The sequence below is a fragment of the Colius striatus genome, chromosome 1 (genome assembly GCF_028858725.1).
Source record: "Colius striatus isolate bColStr4 chromosome 1, bColStr4.1.hap1, whole genome shotgun sequence".
NCBI classification, from domain to species: Eukaryota; Metazoa; Chordata; class Aves; order Coliiformes; family Coliidae; genus Colius; species Colius striatus.
Genome location: NC_084759.1, coordinates 164,302,608 through 164,319,912, shown reverse-complemented (window position 1 = coordinate 164,319,912; position 17,305 = coordinate 164,302,608). Strand labels below are relative to the sequence as shown.

The following is a 17,305-nucleotide window of genomic DNA, read 5'->3' as shown; positions in this document are numbered from 1 at the left end:
ATATTTTGTATTAGATTTTGCCCTTGGCTGTCAACATACAACATTCATTTATGTTCTGTTCATACAACTATGAGCAGAATTAAATCCTTGTAATGTAAGTTATTAGCCAGAAAAACACTGAGTACTGTGCTCTGCAATATTGACAGTTTAGAACATTATGAAACAGTATATACATAACAATATTTCTTGGGGAGACAACCTGAAAATTATTTTGGGATTCACACTATAGGCAAATTTTCCTTCAAATGTGGGGTTTTTTTAATATTTGATAGGAAGTTGGTTTCCTTACTTGAAAGGTAAATAATAATAAAAATATAATGAAGGCATAATGAAAACATTAAGTACGTGGCTTTCCTGAGACAAGTCGTATGCAGCTAAGCTGTTTGCTGAAGTCCTAGTACCTGGTCGTTTGGTCAATGACATTTTTGAGAGAGTGTGAATCAGCAAAGTTTATTTCAGCTTTTTAAAGGAACTTCATGGACAGAAGGGCAGGTTGAACCTAGCTGCTGCTCTTTAACAATTGGCTACTCAGCTGAGGCACAGCTCTGGACTGACCACAACACATGCTAGCTCTTGGTTTTTTAATGATCTTTTTGTGGTGTTTTTGTCTTGCTTTGGAACAATTTTAATGATTTATGCAGTGTATTACTTTCAGCTATTTCACAATACTGTAGATCACCCCCAAAACACAGAAAAAAGAAAATACAATTGAAACTACTAACTTATAAAATTATGACTAGTAAAAAGTATAAAATTCCTTTTATACCAGAGTTTAAAAAAAAATATAAACTTTTCAGGCAGTTGTCATTAAGTTTATGTGTCAGAAACACTGGCTGGGTTTTATTATTACAAAGAGGACACAGCTTCCAGTTCTAGCTATATGATTACATTTTCCAGACCAATGCATAAGACTTTGCTAAATTATTGTTACTCAGACACCACCAAAGGATCAGATGTGATAACCTATTCTAAATTCAAACAGATGTTCATGCACAGTGGTTAGAGGTATTGCAGTTTCATTGCAGTATGGAAATGCGGGCAAATTGAATATTGGAATTTCTACCTGTTTTATTTTTCTCAGCTTGAAGGATAGAAATTATTCTTAAAGAAGAACCAATAGGCAAAATAAAAGAAAAGAACACATAAGTAGTTCCAGTGATGCTCAAAAACTTGGGTTATTTTACTTTTGCTGTAAGGATACATATTCTAAAATCTGTAAAGCTGTTGTATTCCCCTGGAAAACATATCTACTGTATGGCTTGTTTGTAAATGTGCAGTGGAGGAGTAAGAGCTCAAGGACTGACAGTAGAGCTAAAAAGAGTTCAAATTTCTGCAAAGGGAAAATGGGAAAGAATTAGGACTATAGCTTGCGTCTACACTTCCTATGTTTCTGTATTCTAATTCTCTTCTTTCCATCCTCCATACCACAAAACACATTAGTTCTAGTTTAGAAACCAATGAAATTCTTCAATATGGTATCCTCTATTTTGAGGGAAAAACACATGAACATTATTGCTAAGAATCTACTTATATGTTATTTGATATAAGACATAGGTGTATTTTTATAGGTAGTGTCGATGATAGCTGTCTGATAGAAAACCTTTCTGAGTTTAGCTTGAGTACTGCAAATCATGAACTTTAGCTTTTGTAAGAGTTTGCATTGTCAAGTCACTGCTCTAGAAAGAAGATACATACTGGGCAGGGAAGTTCTAGAGCCATCCTGGAAGCTGTGGTTTGAACTCTTAAGTTAGAAACTTAAGTTAGAAACTTTGACTACATTTGTTAAGCTGACTTTTGAAAGCTATTTTGCATAATCAAGGAAACTGAATGGGGTGCAAAGGGTAGCCAAAATTTGCATACACTGTGAAAACTGAAAAAGCCTTGAAAAGGTGGATTTAACAGACAAAAACTTCAAAACTGAATTTTTTTAAAGATTCCTGACACAAACATAATGGCTTCATATCACTCCGTTCCCCTGAAATAGGAGAAGATTAGTCACTGTTTTAGAAGTATTAGAGTACAGATGATTTATGTGATGCCTAGGTGTATTTTCAAAGATATTCCACAGCCAATGTCTTAAAGTAGCTACCACTGATACCATGGCAACACAGGAAAACACTTCCAAGCAAAAGATCAAAAAGCTTGATTTCCTTTCCAAGACATCTTTAGATATTACTGCACAGAGCACATTTCCATAACTTTGTGACAGAGCTAACTAGTCACTAAAATCTGTATGTTTTCTATCAAAATCAATCCTGAAAAAAAATGCATTTTAACAAAATATTAACTAGCTAAGTTTTACAGATGTTCAATGACAGCATAACCTATTTATTGAGTATTTTTCATGAATAAATGTAGCAAAAATATATTAAAACCTGAAACTATCTTACATTTATAATTTTGTGCGTTTATACACAGTAAGAGATTATAATTGAGAAAGCCAAGGTTTCTGTAATGCACAGTAACTAAAGCATACCCTAGGTTTGGATTTTGAAAGTTGTTTCAATGACAACTCATTCTGTTGCTGAAACAGATGAACATATTTCTTTTCTCCTCCACTCCTTCCAGCAAAATCCCATTTAGTGATGGGATTTTTTGGAAAAATGCAAACTCAAGAAACTCTGAAGTTTTTGGCCAAGGAAGATTTCATCTTTCTCGTGAAGGAAAAATGCATTTTAAGTAGTTCCTCTCCTTTATTTGGAATCCTAGAAGTAGACTAAGATACTATTATGTCCTGGAAGATAGGTGCTATGGAAGACCTGAACCAGGCTGGGTTATTCATAATTCAGTAATCTGTTAACTGAGTTTGGCAGTGTATATAAAGGGACAAAGTAGGCTGTGCATGAAGGATTTTGATGAGGGTAATAACGTTTATTTTCCACTAAAAGATCTTAAAGAAGGAAAAACAACATTTAATTCAGTTTAATTACAATCTCAAAAGATGCTATCAAGAATATTATATCATTATTTGGAATTACTTATTCATCTTAAATAATCGTTAGTCAATAAGTATACTTTGTCTTACTACTGGAAAGTACAAGCAAATTTTTGTATCACTTTGTAGGATGAATCCTCTAGGATTTCAGAATTGCTAAAGATAAGTAACTGTCCCTTGGTTATGATCCAAGCTTGCCACTTTTAAACACAGATTTGTTGTAATTTCATTACTATTAATGGCATAGTTAAAAAGTGAGTGATATAATTTGCATATTATTTTTAGGATTGAAATACACTATTAAACACATCATTGATTAGTTTAAGATGACATAAACTGACTGGGATAGTCCCAACATTAAGCATCAAACTTTCATCATATTCATGACATTACATTAGAAACTTCTTTAGTGGAGTTTTTCAGTGTACTCAAATACACGAAATAGCTGAGAATTTTGCAAACTTCTCTCTCCACTATTACATGTAAGGAATATCTGTTAATCTTTGTTTTGCTATCAAAGTACAGATTCATATGTTAATGAATTAGCTTGCTTTCACACTGTCTGCAGCACGGATAGACCTGAAAAGACAGTTTTAATGTCTATATCACATTCTCAGTCCATATCTTTTCTGACAGGTATGGCATCAGTATATGAAAAAAGATATACATTTTTATATAAAATAATATCTAGGCAAGAAAGAAGAATGAAGATACAAAATAAATATACAGCCTGTCTTCCATATTCATAACAGAGATATGGAAATCATGCAATGTGTTAACATCAAAGGCTCCTCTATTCCGATATTTTGTCTTCCATCGAGGCCATATAGAAGACATATATATAGAAGAGTATAAAATCATAGGGAGTGCATAGCAATACATCTCTCAAATACTGTCTTTGTTTCCAGCATGTTTTGGCTCATAAACATCTTGGGAAAAAGTGGTATATTTGCATTAAGTAACACTTTATGTATTAATATTCCTTGAATCCCTTTGATTCCTTGAATTCCTGTTGAACATACGTAGACTTTTGGCTTCATCTACAACATAATGGTGTAAGGAATCAACTGCATGTTGTATGAAGAAGCTTTTCGTTTAATTGCTTTAAGGCTGCTAACTGCGTGGAGGTTTTTTATATCTCTTAATTTGGGGTGTAAAAGCCAGTTCACATCTCTCCCAATTTATTTTCTTCATCCCATTTACGATTTTGGCAGTTTTTTCATTCCTCTTTTATGTGTTTTAGAGCTTTCATTTTTCATATTACTTCTATTATTAAAATGTTCTTTACTTATGACATTCCTCTTCTCTGCACCTTTTTGGGTGGTCTGACTTGTTATGTGAGCTAAGAAAAACAAATCCAAACACAGAGTTCAAGATTCAGATTTGTATAGTAGCATAATACACAAACTTCCCACCCTGGTGAAGCCTTCAGATTATTATCCGCTTTTGGTATTTTAGGTGGGTAGTGACGAAGTTGCTACTGGAAGCCCAAAAACAATTACGAGGGATTTTAGGAGCTTGGGGCAGCTGATTAAGGGATTGGGAGCACAGGCTGTGTTCTCTTCTATCCTTCCACTGGCAGGGATGAATGAGGGAATTAACAAGAAGTGCCATCAGATGAATTCACGTCTCTGGAACTGCTGTTATCGGGAAGGATTTGGGTTTTTTGATCATGGGTGGATATACAAGACACCTGACTTGCTGACAGCAGGTGGAATGCAGCTATCTCAGAAAGGAAGAAGGATTCTGGGGCAGGAGTTAGCAGGTCTTATTGATAGAGCTTTAAACTAGTTTTGAAAGGGGAAGGGGATATAACTGGGCCTGCTAAGAGTAAGCCCAAAGAAAGCATGCTAAGGCTTGTAGGATGTTGTGTTAGGTAAGACTGCCTTCTCAGTGGAGACAGGGATAGACATATAATAAGAAATGAAGAGGCAAGGGCTGTTGATGATTTAGAAGTCAGAGAAACACCTGAGAAGCATCTGGTAGAAAATGGCCCTCAAACTTATGAAAAGGTGTTGGGGTCATTAGCTCATCTGAAGTGCATCGATATCAATGCACAGAGTATAAGCAAGAAACAGGGAAAACTTGAAGCCATGCCGCAGCCAGAAAACTGTGACATAGTGACTATCACAGAAATGTGGTGGGATACCTCACATAACTGGAGTGCCACAGTTGATAACTACAAGCTCTTCAGAAGGGATAGACAGAGGTGGTGGGGTGGCCCTGTGTGTTAGGGACTGTTATGAATGTTCAGAACTTAAGTATAGTGACGATGGGGTTGAGAGTGGATTAGGAAAGCTGGTCTTGCTGTGGGAGTCTGCTATAGACCTCCCAATCAGAGTGATGAAGTAGTTGAAACATACTATAAGCACTTGGGAGAAATCTCACCGTCACTTGCCACTGTTTTGTTGGCGACTTCAGCTTACCAGGTATCTGCTGGAAATACAGCACGGCAGAGAGGGAACAAACCAGGAGGTTCCTGGAATGTGCAGAGGATGACTTCCTCACACAGCTGGTAAGTGAACAGACCAGGGAAGGTGCCCTGCTGGACTTCTTGGTTGTGAATAGAGAAGGAGGATATGGTAGTTGGAGGCTGTCTGGGGAACAGTGACTATGAAATTATTAAGTTCTCTATTCATAGAGATGTTAGGAGGCAGGGCAGCAAAACTGACACTTTGGACATTTGAAAGGCAGACTTGGACCTGTTTGGGATGTTACTTGATAGAATCTCTTGAAAGTCAGTTTTGAAGGATATAGGAGTCCAGGAAAGCTGGGCACTTTTTAAGAAGAAAATCTTAAAGGCCCAGGAACAAGCCATGCCCACATGCCGTAAGACAAGCTAGAGGCAAAGAAGACTGGCCTGGCTGAATAGGGAGATTTGGTTTAAAATAAGGGGGGGAAAATGGGTTTATGGCCTCTAGAAGAAGGGGCAGACTACTCACAATGAGTGCGGGAATGTTGTTAGGTTATGTAGGGAGATAATTAGAAGATCAAAGGCCCAGATAGAAGTCAAACTAGCTTTAGAGGTAAAGCACAATAAGAAAAGTTTCTATAAATAAATATATTAACAATAAAAGAAAGACCAAGGAGAGCCTCCATCCCCTATTAGACCCAGAAGGAAATTTGGTAATAAAAGATGAGAATAAGGCTGAGGTGCTTAATGCTGCCTTTGCTGTAGTCTTTACTAATAGCAGCATTTCCACTGGGGAAAGTCAGAACCAAGAGACAGGGGCAAGGAGCAAAATGTACCCCCTACAATTCAGAAGGAAATGGTCAGTACCCTCCTCCTCCAGACTGATGTACACAAATCTATGAGGCCAGCTGGAGTACATCCTAGAGTGCTGAGGGAACCAGCAGAGGTGCTCGCCAAGCCACTATCCATCATTTATCAGCAGTCCTGGCTGGCTGGGAAGGTCCCACCTGATTGGAAGTCAGCTGATGCAACACCCATATATAAGAAGGGACAGAAGGAGGATCAGGGAAATTACAAGCCTGTCATTTTGAGTGCAGTGCCCAGGAAGCTGATGGAGCAGATCATCCTAAGTTCTATTATGCAGTGCATGCAGAACAACCAGGTGATCAGGCCCAGTCAGCATGGGTTTATGAAGGGCGGGTCCTGTTTAACAAACCTGATCTCCTTCTAAGGAGATGTTTAAGAAATGGGTGGATGTTGCACTTAGGGAAATGGTCTAGTGCTTGATAGGGCTGAGACATAGACTGGACTCCATGATCTTAAAGGTCTCTTTCAGCTGAAACAATAATAGTGTTTTCTAGTTCTTTTTCGTAACGAGTGTTTTTCCATTTCTTTGTACTGATCTTTTCATCAAACTGTCAGCTCTCAGTTCAAAGCTATTCATTGTATATTTAAAGCTAATATTTTTCCCAATTTGAACCACTTTCATCTACATTACATTTTATATGCCATTTCATCTCTAGTGTTTATTAGAAATGGTTCTATTTTTTATTACCCTTAGGATCATCAGCAAACTTTGCCCTACTTGCCATTAACTTTTTTAGATCATTTGTGAATTTGATCAACAACCTTTTCCAGCACAAGTTTCCTGAGGTCTCTGCTGCTGAAAAATGGTGGTTTATTCCCATCCTTTCTTTCTGTCAATTTCTTACCCATAGGAATACTTTTTATCTTATTCTGTGTTTTCATAGTTTCTGTAATGGTCTTGTTGAGTACCATTTGGAAACCCACTCTATCTTTCTTGTCAAAATGTTACTTGAAGCCTTGAAAAAAATTCCAATATGTTTGTGAGATATGACTTCCATTTAAGAAACTCACAGTGACTCTTCCCAAATATGTTACATTTGCTCAATATATCCAATGACTCTGTTCAAGGTAGTTTCACTCTGTATAAGTGTGAGACTTCACATTTGGAAACTCCCTGGACCTTCCCTTGACCTCTGCATAAGCATTAATATAACATTACCTGCTTTCAGATCTCTAGAACCAGAGTTTTAATCAAGAAGTTGCACACTGCAATTTGGCTGTTTCAGCTTGATTTAGTTCTTGAATGAATGCCTTTGCAATTTTTTACTCTTTACAACTTCTGTTTTTCTATAATTTCTTCAGTTTTAGATATTTCATCTGATAAGTTCCTTTTATGAAGCAGAACTGTGGTTTAAGAACTGCATTTAACTTTTCTTCCATGCTTTGTTTCCTTGAGCAATCCTTTATAGCTTTATCACAATGGTAGTCCTATAACTACTATCTAAGAAACACTGCAGACACTAAGATATCTGCAAGAGGTTGAGGAGATTCAAGATTAAAGAAAAAAATGAGGCCTATACAAATTATTATCAAAGAACATACAGCATGATTTTTTACTTAGCCCCGCCACTACCTAAACCTGGCCCAGACAAAAACACTACAATGAGCATTGAAAAAAAATGTTTTGTTTACCTGTGGCAATTACAGTACTGACTTAAGAAAGTTATCTGTTAATAACCTTTTTTATTCTGTTACCATGTAGAACACGGTTAAATAGCTTATGCTTTTTCAAGGACATTCAGAATGATACCCTAATAATTTCACACTGAAATGGAGTCAGAGTATTTAGAACACAGTAAAAATTACATATCTGAGAAGAAAAAAACTTTTTTTTTTTTCCCCAATAATGACTGTTATTGATATAAAGTGCAAAAGGACTCATTAGAGAGCAGAAGAATTACTAAAGCTATAAATCCTTGGTAAGCAAGATAAAACTCCTGCTTGGATCGTAGTATTTACAACATTTTGTGGCAGTGTTGCTGTATATTTTCTGCTGATCTGAACAGGGTAATTCCTTCTCTGACTTTCATGGTAATAGAGTCTGTGCGTAGTGACAGCAAAGAGCTATGGTATGTGAGCTAACATTTCTTTCTCCAGCAGATATTAAGGTCTTTAACATGAATTCTCTGGAAAGAAAACCATGAAAATGATGAACTACACGTGTTCTAAATATGCCACTTATTTCAGTAACATCTGCAGGAATGTAACAATAGTCTTGAGAAAACAAAGTATCAAATAATTGGCTATTTACCTTTTTTGTAACATAAAAAAAATAGATGTTTCATCATGAAACCTCTTACTTTGTGCTTTTTATACCAAACTAGGCAAATAAACTCATTGTTGTATTTGACAAAGGAAAACAAATAGAAAAGATCTCTCAAACTGAAATAAGAAAACCTTTATTTTGAAAACTAGGGCCAATCTCAAATACAGAAAACTTTCCTCCATCTTAAAGTACAGTCTCTCCAAAGCTATTTCCCCAGCTTTAGTAATGATGATTGATTTTTAAAAGTCTTAGGGTATTGCCTTTTTACACATCTTTGTAATATCAACATAAATAGACAATTGTACACGCTTTAATCCTTTGGTCTACATTGTGCACACAGGCTACACAATTTGTAGCATGAGTGACATCAGCAGGGTTCCTTTTAAGCATACTATTCTGCACTTAGTATTGCAATGTCAAGGCCTTGCTGAGAAAAATCTAATATCCAATGTGACTTTTGAGTGTTAATTCCAACTTGAATGTTACAGGGTTTGTCGTGCAGATTTCTGATGTATTACAATAAGGGTTTATCCACTCCTACAGTTGTTACCTTGGCATGTCTTATGTTTGTTACAGAAGGCTTATTTCTACTAAGATAATACATAAATTTGCCAGCTAATGATGGCTGAGGTGAGGAGAATTAGAAGCAAGAGGTATAAAATATAGTTCTGTTAATATTACTGGTTACATTAAAAGATATATAAGGATAGCTATATCGTGTCTGTGCATATATTATACATCTTTCTCCTAGTTTGCAAATGGGATTTGTCTGATTTATGATACAAATTCCTTTACTTTTTAAAATTTGTATCACGCCTTGCTGAGCGATGTCGAGTAGTATGAAAAGGTGGTAATTGGCTTCAGTGGGAGTTCTCTCCAAGTGAAAGAGGTAGAGCCTAGTGTGTGAAACAGCTTTTGCCAATGTTGAAATTAGTCTTTCTTTTATTTCGAGTTTGTTAAAATAAATTGCAGGATATTCCATTGTCCAGCCTAAGGAAATAAATTTTTATACCTAAGAAAAGTGAGGAAATATATGATCACAAAATAGTTTATAGAAAAATACTCTTCCTTTGGCTTATACATTTTTAAGGCAATTTATGGACCCTGTATCCTATATTTCCATTTCATTTTTACACTAAGAGAGTTTCTAGATTTAACATGTTTACCAGTAAAAATGAGATTTTTTTCCATCAAGGTCCTTTTCCTTTCTAGTTAGTAGAGTTGAGCTTAGCACTTTTCCAAAATATATTTTTTTAAGTATTATATTTATATTTTTTAGTACCAAAATATAATGTTCTTTTTACTATTCTGTTCGGAAAATTGCTGCTGTCTTTTGAATCATCATCTATGTAGTATTTAGTATACTACATGTAGACATATGTATGTGTACATATATATATGTAAAAATCAAATAATGTGTTTATATTATTAGTCATGTGTTATTGTGTTCAGAGTAATAGATACAAAAATCCCTTTCACTACAGCAAGAACATTTAATATTTAGAAAGAACCTGATTAATTAAAAGAAGGAAAACAAAAAGAAATAGCATGGCCAGCAGAACGAGAACACTGATAGTACCCCTGTGCTCAGCGCTGATGAGGCCACACCTCGAATACTGTGTTCAGTTCTGGGCCCCTCACTACAAGAAAGACATTGAAGTGCTGGAGCGTGTCCAGAGATGGGCAATGAAGCTGGTGAGGGGTCTGGAGAAGAAGTCTTATGAGGAGCAAGTGAGGGAACTAAGGTTGTTTAGCTTAGAGAAGAGGAGGTTGAGGAGAGACGTAACCACTCCACAACTACTGTGAAAGGAGATTGTAGTGAGGTGGAGATCAGTCTCTTCTCCCGTTTGACAATCGATAGGACAAAATAAAATGACCTCAAGTTGCACCAGGAGAGCTTTAGATTGGAGGTTAGGAAAAATTTCTTCACTGAAAGAGTTGTCAGGCATTGGAAGAGAAGTAGTTGAGTCACCATCCCTGCAGGTATTTAAAGGATATGTAGACATAGTGCTTAGGGACACAGTTTAGTGGTGGGTATGACAGTGCTGGGTTAATAATTGGACTCAATGATCTTAAAGGTCTTTTCCAACCTAAATGATTCTATGATTCTATAATGAAGCTGAGATAAAAAGAATTGAAGAAGGGAAATGAATTTACATTTATAATGCCATTTAGGGAGAAGGAGATCCTCCAAAGTCTTTTAAAATCACAGCTTTTTAAATGGATAAAGGAGCAATTTGACCATTTACCATACACACTTAAGGATACATTGATTTTTGTAACTTCAAATACTAAAATAAAAATGATAATAGGAGGATAATTTGGAACAAGGTGAAAGTGAATAATTTAGTCAATTTGTTACAGCTTTTTTTTTTAGTCTGGTCATCAGTCTACCCAAGTAAGAACTCCTATAGTCATCTCTCAAGTATTGCTCTTTGAATTAAAGAATTGAAGAGAAGATATTGGTGCCAGTCTGGTGGATTCAGCCACGTACAGGTTTTAGATGCCATGTCATGTTAGCTTTATCTACTTGTATGTGGCAAAATCCCAAAGGATTCTTGGCCAGTAGGTATGATTAATACAGAGATTTTTTTAATGTGTTTCTTGGTCTTTGCACAGTTAGCTTACTCTGTAAGATGTGTCTGATCTTCAGTCAATTTTACTTTTTCTGTAGAATTGACACTCCTTTTATTTTTGCCTTGAGTAGTCTCTGTCTGCCCAGGAGTGGTTCAAAATGGATCTATCACATAGCCTTGCATTTTTTTAATTTACATATTTAGTTTTCTTTCATCATCACAGAAAGAGATCATAGACACTCAGGTGCTCTAGATGTGAAGTACAGAAATGCAACTGAAGTTAATGAATAAGTGTCTGAACTCCAGCTTTCTCAGGGTTTGAAATTGAGAATATTTTTAAAAATCAATAAAACCTTTGAAAAGCAGCTCCATGAATCAGTGGGAATAACCATCAGAAATATCTATATCATACACTAGAGAGGCAAATTGGGGAATTATACTTCATAATTATAGTGGATATTTAGAAACTGGAGATACAGACTGTGAGTATGGTAAAGATGAGACACTGAGACATCAGGAAGGAATCAGCTGAAATAGATGTTAATATCAAAATAATAGCAAATGTGTAGGAGATGTGGCTTTTAATGTAACAGAAAAAAAAGAGAATATTAAAAAGACACTGAAATTCTCTTAGGAGTAATTCTGCATTAACAGATTACATTGCTGCATGCAATATTTTATGTGGGTTGATATTGATCACACTTCATAAATAAATGTAGATGTAGGTGTTTTTATCCAATGCAGTTTTTACGTGGTAAGGGACAAAGATATATTTAAGCATTTAGAACTGACAAGATTATACTGCAATGAGAACTCACTGAATGTTATTATTATGAGCCCTTGTAATACTTACACAATTTAAAAACACATTTCAAATTCTTAATGTTTTAATATTATAATTTAAAAAAAAATACATTATTTAAATAAAATGGCAAAAAATTATAAGTGAAGTTCAATACAGCAACTGATATCTTTCTTAATGGTAGTGTGTAACAGAATTTTAAGATATCTGTCACTGAGAACTACCTTATGAGTGGCTTCATGCAGCATTAGCTGTGAGCATGCTATCAGCATAACTATACTAAATTAAAATAAACAAGCCCTCTTCCACTTGAATTTATGTTCTCATGCTGAAAGATTCAAGAGACTGATGTTTCACAACATTTCAATAATAAATTTCCCAATAGAGATAAAGCTTTTGAATGAAATAAGCAATGCTTTTTCATTTTTGTTGAAGGAGAATATGATTTCTTAAAGAAAATACAATGCATAGAGTGGGAACTTTAACCTGTGCACCGAAAGGACATTTCTGCCTTTGCCACATACTGCTTACGATCTGAAGAACTTCGTTGCTAGAAAATAAATGTCTTCTGTAGTGTGTATGTATATACTAGAAAATCTTAAAATCTGTAAAATAGAATGGAAAGATCAAGTGCATTTCAAGAAAATCAGAATCCTATTATCTTCGAAATTTTTCATAACTTGTGTTATTTAGTTTTTAAAAACCAGGTAAGGATTTCAAAACAGACTTCATAATCATCTATTCTGTAACAGTGGAACAAAGCCTTGATTATTTTTTTTTCCATGAATTATCCATTAACCATTGCATAGACATTGTTTTATGATAATATTTGTGTTGTTTCTGCCAGGGTGTGTTTAACAAATAGTATTCAATACATCATCTCAGTAAAACTATCTCCTCCAGAGGGTAAAGCACAGAACGTAACAAATTAGTTTTTATATCAAGAACAGCGGTTCAGAACAGTTGGGAATTGCAAAACAGTAAAAAGATGAGAAGCATAGATGAGAATACATTTCTATGAAATGTTAGCAATGCAAGCATAAGCAAGAAACTGCAAGACCACATGGAACCCTATTTAAGTTTATAACACAATCACAGAATCTTAAGTGTTGAAGGTGACCTCAAAAGATCATCTAGTCCAACCTGCCAGAGCAGGGCCACCTAGAGTAGATCACACAGAAACTCATCCGGGTGAGTTTTGAATGTCTCTAGAGAAGGAGACTCCACAACCCATCTGGACAGCCTGTTCCAGTGCTCCATCACCCTCACAGTGAAGAAGTTTTTCCCTTATGTTTCTTTGGAACCTCTTGTGTTCCAGTTTATACCCATTGCCCCTTGTCCTATCACTGGACATCATTGAGAACAGCCTGACTCCGTCCCTGTGGCACCCACCCTTTATGTATTTGTAAACATTAATGAGGTCACCCCTCAGTCTCCTCCAAGCTAAAGAGCCCCAGCTTCCTCAGCCTTTCATCATAAGGGAGATGCTCCACTCCCTTCATCATTTTGGTGGCCCTGCGCTGAACTCTCTCAAGCAGTTTCCTGTCTTTCTTGTACTGAGTGGCCCAGAAATGGACACAATATTCTAGATACAGTCTCACGATGGCAGAGTGCAGGGTGAGGAGAACCTCTCTCAACCTACTGCCCTTGACTCTTCTCATACATCCCAGGATGCTATTGGCCTTCTTGACCATGACAGCACATTGCTGGCTCATGCTCATCCTGCTGTCCACCAAGACCCCCAAGGTCCCTTTCCCCTATACCACTCTCTAACAGTTCCTTCCCCAGCCTGTACTGGTACATGGGGTTATTCTTTCCCACTTGTTCTTGTTGAATTTCATTAAATTTCTCTGCACCCAACTCTCCAGCCTGTCCAGGTCTCCTTGGATGGCAGCACAGCCTTCTGGTATGTCAGCCACTCCCTCCAGTTTAGTGTCATCAGCAAACTTACTGACAGTGCCTTCTGTTCCCTCATCAAGGTCATTAATGAATATATTGAACAGTACTGGTCCCACCACTGACCCTTGAGGGACTTCACTAGATTCAAGCCTCCAGTTAGACCTTGCCCCATTGATCACAACCCTCTGCCTTCTTCCCTTAAACCAGTTAAAAATACACCTCGCTACCTGATCATCCAGCCCACACTTTCTCAGTTTTGCTGAGAGGGTGCTGTGAGAGACGGTGTCAGATGCTTTACTGAAATCAAGATAAACCACATCCACTGCACTATCACCATTTATCCACCTGATTACCTCTTGATGAAAGGCTATCGGGTTCATGACGTCCTTTTAGTAAAACCATGTTGACTGCTCCTAATGACATACTTGTCCTTTAAATGCCTGGAGACAGCACCAAGGATAAGTTGTTCCATCACCTTTCCAAGGATAGAGGTGAGACTGATCAGTCTGTAGTTACCCAACTCTTCCTTCTTGCCGTTTTTGAAGACTGGAGTCCCACCATGTCTCTGCAATTGCCACCAGATCATAATCCCTTGCCCATACACAGACCTCCAGCTCCTCCTGTTTATTCCCCATGCTGCATGCATTGGTATAGAGGCATTTGAAGAGGGAAGCCGAGTGTGTAGGATTCACCCCCAGCACTGGCTTGACACCCTTAGGCTTAACTGTAGTGGGCCTGGTTTTATCCTCTTCCCCCTTCAAAATGAGTTTAAAGCTCTTGATGAGCCCCACTAATTTGTTTGCAAGGATCCTTATCCCCTTTGAGACCGATGAACTCTACCTGTCACCAGACCAGGCATCATGAAAATTTCACCATGGTCAAAAAACTCCAAAGTATTATTATTGGTATAGTAACAATACAACTTGGTGGTCCTGTTGTTTGATTCTTTGCAACTTCCTTGGAAACCTCTGTGCATGTGCACAAGTGTTAACTAGTACAATCCTTTCATCTTACTTCTACTGCTAGGTACTGTAACTACCAAAAAGGGAAACATGAATAGGAAATAGTTATTGTTCTATGTTTCAGAAATCCTGTTTCCTAAGTGCACTTAATTGTTTTGTTAACACACTCTTTAAAAATTTTACTTAAATTAAAAATGTTTTCCCAATATAGAGCTGAGGCTTTACATTCTTTGCTAGACAGCATTGAGTGAAAAATTCTATGAATATTTTTCAGTTGTGACTGGCATCTGGATGTATTTGCACTTGTTCCACAAAGTGTTCATCTCCACAGGATTTCAAATACATAATAAACCAAAAACAGCTTCTCCATATACTTTATTCTCTTGAAAACATTTAATATTTCTGCCTTTCGGAGGAGTGCGAGAAATTAGCTGCTGAAGTGTTAGTCATGTGATGTTAGTGTGGTCACAAGAGCAGTTAGTAAATCCAATGAAGTGTTGTTTAAAATATTAAAGAATTCTCACACCTGTGTGTTAAGATCTGCAAATGGAAAAAAAATGGTGGAAACTTGGAAAGTTCCTATTAAAATCCTTTTATAGGAGAGAAGATGTTATGACTACCAGAAAAGTATTCTTTACTATCAAAAAAATAATGGTAAGGACAGAATTGTAATGGTAAGGACAGAAATTGTATGTTTTAGTATACTCATTTGAACAAATCTTCCATGAAACTCAGTCAGAGGGAAATAATTGGAATTTGTTCTTTGGCTAGTGACTGGAATTGTTCTTTTCTGTCCTAATCAGCATTATATGTTTCTGTGTGTAATTTACATTCTCTCTTACCCTGCTGTGTGTAACTGGGTGATTTTGATGAGAAATAGAATTTTCTGACTTCTACCAGATGTATCCATTTTATGAGGACAGTGAACAATAACAACAAGTATCTTCAAGCTGCCTTAATCAGTGTTTTATCTGTATTGATTTACATAGTACCATCCTGTTCCAGATGGTACAACTGGAACAAAAGATACAACTTTTCGTATTCTTTATGATGCTGCCTTAACTCTGTAACGTTTTGTGTGTTTTCTTCCTCTGTTAGTGATTCACATTAAAATTATAGCTGATTTGTAGATTTTTTTTCTAGAACCTAACAGCAAATCCCCTTTTTTTTTTCATTTAGTTAGATTATCTTAGAGGTAAAGTCACAGCTATTTAACTAATAGGTTTTAGGATTATATCCCAACAATAGCTTTAGTTTAACTTATCAAATGGTTACCTAGAGTTTTGTTAACTTTCCACGGAAGCAATTCAGTCTGATTGGCTCCTCTGTACTGAATTATAATATGATTGCTTCATGCACTGTTGAACACTTGGACTGTTTGCTGTGAAATCTTCCATAGAATACCCATAGTTAAAATGTAGCTTGGAATATTTTTTTGAGATTTATACTGTTTAGAACAGCTGCTATGTTGCCAGATAGAAGCACAATTTAGTAGTTACTGAGCTATATCGTATTAAGTATATCAGGTAATAGCCACAGGCACTAAAGGAATATTCCGTTTTTTAAAGTATAGCCAATAATGTATGAATTTTATAGCAATATATTTATCCTACAGGGTTTTGGGGTTTTTTGATCAACGGTGTGCTTGAGAGTGAACTGGATATGGAAAAATAAATTGAACTGAAGAAGATATTGTAGATAAGTGTTGAGTTTTGGATATACACAAACATTTTTAAGTTAGTTTCCTTCTTTTTCTCCTACTTTACAGTTTTGATATTTTAAATGAAGATAGTGCTTTGCCTGGTTATCTTTCTCAAAGGTCTCATAAATTCTTCAGAATTATGCATGAGTACAGTGCTCTAATATTGAAATTGTAGCTCAGCAAGTAGCAACTTTAACTTGCATGGATGATTAGTTTGCCTAGAGGGCAGGGTGTAAATTAGAAGGGACTACTTGAAACAAGCAATGATTTCCTCTTTCTAACTCAGTTTGCAAATTTTTGTATTGAAATCTTTCAACATATGTATGAGAAAGACTTACTGGTGTAAATCATACAATAGGAACCATGGCAGTCTTTATTTCCTTTGCAAAAAATAAGCTTAATAAAATTCTTAGTACCATTCCTGCAGTGGAAATACTCAGTTTTGAATTATTGATTCAAATCAATAATTAGATTTTAATTTAATTAACATTTTATAGCTTGTCATGAGGCACAAATTCTTAGTACATTTTTGATGCTGTAAACAGTTGCAATCTGTTTTATCTAGTTTCATCTTTGGATATAAAGAAATTATCTTTCTCTTTCTGCTAATTAGCCAGAATTCAAATCCTATTCTTAAATCATGGTGCTCAAACCAATGTTCATCCATTAAGAGCCTCTGACATTTCTCATATAAAAGGTAAGCAAAGTGTGAGGTTGCTGCAGAAGATTACCTGCTTACTGCCACTCTCCAGAAATCAGCAATGGCTGGGGACGCTGCTAGAAAACTGAGGGCTTTCACTGTGGAGAGGAAGAAGGCAATTGTATCCTTTATCCTTATTTCCCTTTTTTTTGCTTAACTTCCATGACATAGATTTGTACTTAC

General features: G+C 36.2%; 1 protein-coding gene across 3 annotated transcripts in view; it reads left to right on the top strand.

The window, feature by feature from the left end:
• METTL25 (methyltransferase like 25) overlaps positions 1 to 17,305 on the top strand; it is a 63,262-nt gene that overhangs the window by 22,357 nt on the left and 23,600 nt on the right. The window lies entirely within an intron of this gene.